This window comes from Marmota monax, unplaced genomic scaffold (genome assembly GCF_021218885.2).
Source record: "Marmota monax isolate L192 unplaced genomic scaffold, Marmota_monax_Labrador192_F-V1.1 WCK01_AAM20220418_F8-fsc00391, whole genome shotgun sequence".
Taxonomy (NCBI): Eukaryota; Metazoa; Chordata; class Mammalia; order Rodentia; family Sciuridae; genus Marmota; species Marmota monax.
Window position 1 is genome coordinate 384,240 of NW_026694470.1, and position 4,735 is coordinate 388,974.

The following is a 4,735-nucleotide window of genomic DNA, read 5'->3' on the forward strand; positions in this document are numbered from 1 at the left end:
CACGCCAGGAAGTGGCCTTTTATTGGGGAACAAGAAATTCAGGGGAAAATTCCATCCAGTGAAGGTCGAGGGGGGCAGCATTCCACGGTCAGGATCAGTGATTGGTCTCAGGGTCAATGGTCAGTCACACCCCCACACGGATGGGCTCTCGCACCTAGAAAGGGTGGGGATTAGCTCTGACACAGTTTGGCCAGAACGCCTCACACCCAATCAGGGAGGTGCCCAATCACGTGTGAGAATGGCTTCCCACAGTAGTCCCAGATTCATTCCAGAGCACAATAAAATTCCAATCTTTTCAAAGACTGCATTGAAGACTGTTGAATGGTCAACAGAGTACTCTCCCTCTGGGAGGCATGATGCAGGAGTGAGGTAGGAGGCAGGGATGTGAGGTTGTCATGTTGGTTTGCTGACAGGAAATCTGGCAATGGTCAGATTTAGTACCAGCAGAACTGGTACTCACAGCAGCAACTAATGAAACACCTGATGGGGGTGGGGGTGGGGATAAGAGGATTCAAAACCACATAAAAGAAGTGACTCATATAACAAATTTAACAAATACATACTTCACATAATTAAAGTTCTTTTAAAACTGCCATTTGTTAAAAGAAAAGAAACCTTGGATAACTAAACTATATCAGATGTAAAATTAGTAAGTACTTAATATGCAAAAAAAAATAGGGAGAAGGCTGGGATTTGGGCTCAGTGGTAGAGCATTCACCTAGCACAGGCAGACCGGGTTCGAACCTCAGCACCACATAAAAATAAAGGCATTGTGTTGTGTCCATCTACACCTAAAAATTAAATTAAAAAAAAAAAGTTGCAAACATCAAAACATCAAATATGGCTGCTAGATAAATCAGATAAATTATTTTAATCAGTTTTCAGTTCTAATCATTGTTTTCTTTCTTTCTTTCTTTTTGGCTTCCTTAAAGTGTTTCAAGTATTTTGTATATTTTGGGGTTTTAGATCTGGTTTGTTTCTTCATGTGACATAAAGAAGTGTGTCTCATCTTTCCACAAGTTAGAAAAGAACAAATAGCAATTTGGGCTGGTTATATGATGGATGAACTGTATCCTCCCTGGGTCCACAGTATCACTATTTTTCATTTGTTTTCTGCAGTTGGTTTGTTTGCCACTCCAATGCCCTCAACTCTGTATTGTACCCTCCTTTATATTTGCTCTCTCTCAAGTGACTTCAGAAATGGAAGCAGCTGGTATTTCCAATTCTGACAACTGCTGTTAAGCACTAACCTCAGGTTCAGATTGCAAATCTGTCACAGGTTGCTATATTTTTCTGGAAAATAGCATCTAACTCCTGCTGTTTTTTAAATTCTTGAAAGCTTGTTTTTATTTCCTTATTTGTATGAGAAAGTAATTTAAAAAAATAATTGAAGGTAACATGAAGGGCATTTTTCTATTGTGGATGTCTATAAAATGCCTATAAAATCAAATTAATATTTATTTTAAATAAGAAAAATATCTAACAACTCTTTCCTGAACAAAAGAAAAAAAAATGACAGGAGATTAAAGAGTTCTAAGATAGAAGTATAGCATGTATGTAATTTTGTGTACTATTTCAGAAAGTTTAATCACTGCTTCAAAACCCAAAATCTTTTAAGAGAGAATTGAGTCTATTATGTTGAAAATTATAGCAAAATAATTATATAACTTTTATGGGGAATGTTTTATAAGCAGATACTGTGTGAAGAAATTATAAAATTGTTTCATTTCATTATCATCTCATCCTTCTACTGGGCTAAATATTATTATTATCTTCAAATAAGTAAGTACTCACACCAAATATCTGATTATTAATCAGAAGGGTTTAGAAGTTTGACCAAAAATGATGAATAAAAAGGTGGTGTTAGATGCAAAAATCAGGGACCTGATACATTCATCCTAAAAAGAATCCTTGTTCTCTCCTATATTGTATGTGCCCTCATTTTCTACAACGTAACTGATGTATTAGTTTTCTAGGGCTTCCACAAATTGGCTGGCTTATAAAAAACAGATCTTTAATTTTATCACCATTTTAGAAGTGAGGAATCCAAGACCAACATGCCATCAAATTGGAATCTTGGAGGTCCCTCTCATTGTCTTATAGATTCCACTTCACATGTTTGCTAATATAGGCATCCATTTCTGCTATCTCTTCCTGAGGACACTAATTACATTGTAATGTGGTGTGTGTGTGTGTGTGTGTATGTGTTGTATAACAAATTATGTTAACAACCATATATTGTAACAAATATCTAACAAACATATATATTGTAACAAATATATATACACAAATATATATGTATGTATCAGGTAGAAAAGTGCCTGAGCCCTTGACAACATTGCCAAATACTTGAATTAGCATTGCTATGTTTGTTGTGTGAGCTATAATACCTTTATGGCTAAAATCACTTATACTTCTAGGCTGAAATTCTGTGATGCACAACTAAAAGCATCCTATGTAGAAGAGATGATTAGGAATTGAATATATGAATGATTCCAGGAAGATTTTCCTGTTAAAATAAAGGATTAGAGAAAATAAAATTAAAACCGAGAATGACAGACTTGTTCTTGAGAAATTGTGTGTAGGAGGGGGGAGATCCAGAGCACATATGAAGAGTTCATACCATATAGGACAAGGAATATCCATCTATTGTAGAAGTGGGGAGGAAGATATGGATGGACTTAGAACGTGGTAGTATACATTTGGAAGACAAATTTATGGTCATTCCAATCTGATCCTTTTCTGACTTTGTTAAGTAGAAAATGAAGTTAATAGTTACAAGTTATGCATCATCAGAGAAAGCAGAGAAATGAGCAAGAACAGAGCTGAGAGGCAAGTTGAACTTAAAGTTGATGGTTCACAGATGGTTTGTGTCCTGTCACTGGAACAGAGTCTTGAAGGTTGACTTGTAGGGAAGTGGAAACAGAAGTATATTTTCTCCTTGGTCCTTAGGGATGGTTAACAATATGAAGCAATATGAAGTAGTTATGCTGGCAAGTCCATCACAAGTTTGTACCATTATTTGTTTGCCTTCTCCTTATTATTCTGTTAGTTGAGAAATTGTATTGACAAGGTATTTCAACAGAAAATAAAAAGGAATTACTTGTCCCTTGGAATTCAGAGTGGAAGATACACTAAGTAAAGAGAGAACTACAGAGTATAAACAAGTTATGTTGAATAAAGATCGTATATAGCATGAGGTTAATTCTTTGGTATCACATTTAATTGTCTCTAAAATTGAGATCAGAGTCTCTCTGATGCATAAAGAATGATATTTTATTGTTTTGATTGGCTATTTCAGAAGACCAGAAGTGAACCTTTCCTTCATCTGAGGAGAATATTTTTAATTTTATGTATTATATAAAGTCAGTTGCTTGTGGAATAATACAAGATTTTTGGGGTGAGATTGTTATTTTGGGAGTGTTTTTAATAGAGAATCTTCAAACTTAAATTCAACAACAGGGGGAGTTTTTGAGGTGAACTGATAGGTGTTTGGTTTTAATTTTTCCTCCTGAACAGATGTGGGTATGGATGTGGGTAGTTTGGGAAGCAACAAATATAGAGCAAAATGCAAAGGAAAATTTTTATGTGAATTTAAGTAAATTTGTCCACAGATTAATCAGTGAGACAATAACACAGAAATATCAAGATACTGTGTATACAAATTGACTAAAATTATATATATAAAGAGAGAGAAGTTATCTATTGTGGTGCATGACAAAAGTGGACAGTTTCCTACAATACTTGATAAAATAATAAAATGTTCTAAAGTCTAGTTCATTCAAATGAACAGTTTAATGTGAGTATGATATTTGAAGAAGAAATATCAAAGAAATATTTTTTTAAAAATAAACTTCAATGTGAAGAAAAATCAAGTCATGCTATTTATTTTGAGTGATGAAAACAAGCATCAGTAGTTTGTGATTCATTCTGATTTTTTGATAGAATTTGAAGAAAACAATGCTTGTAAAAAAAAAAAAAAGCATCAATAGGCCATAAAATATGATGTTTCAAGAATGACCCCAGTAAGAAAACATCATAGCCTTCTGAGGTAAACTACCCAGGTCCTAAAAGACCTGAGAATATATGTTGAAATGAAAGGTGAAGAAAATAATAATTTAACTGTCTGACATTTGCAACACTGTGTTTACATAATTGCAGCATATGAGTTTGATCAGAAAAAACTCACGATGAGAAAGAAATCTTAGTGGACAGACATAAATCTTGTCTTCCAGATTTATGAGTGATTGATTTCATTTGCATGCCCACATTCTTATATACCTTTGACTTGCCATGCATCTTTTTGATTGTTATTCATCATAAATTATTGTTTCTCAGTTAATGTCTGCTTGTTTCCTATATTTGACCATAAATAACTTTTTAATCCTTCCTTGAAAATCAAATCATTGAAATAAAAATAGCAAAAATGAACATAAATGCAGTTCCTCTGAGAAAATCAGCAAAAGTAATTCAATAGAAGATTGTCCACAAACATAGTGAGATTATTGATTCTTTTAAATCAATGAATTGTTCTTACAACAAGTACCTGAGAAGGTAAGAAACTTATAGTTATTCTTAGAAGTTTCGGTATGCTTGTTAAACCAATATAGTCTTAGTGATTTATAACTGCAACTTATAACTGTTGTAACTTCAGTAGAAGATTCTGATATGCCAAGTTTGTTGTGATACTTGACATACTATTAATTATTCAATTAAAATGAATAAATTTCCCATT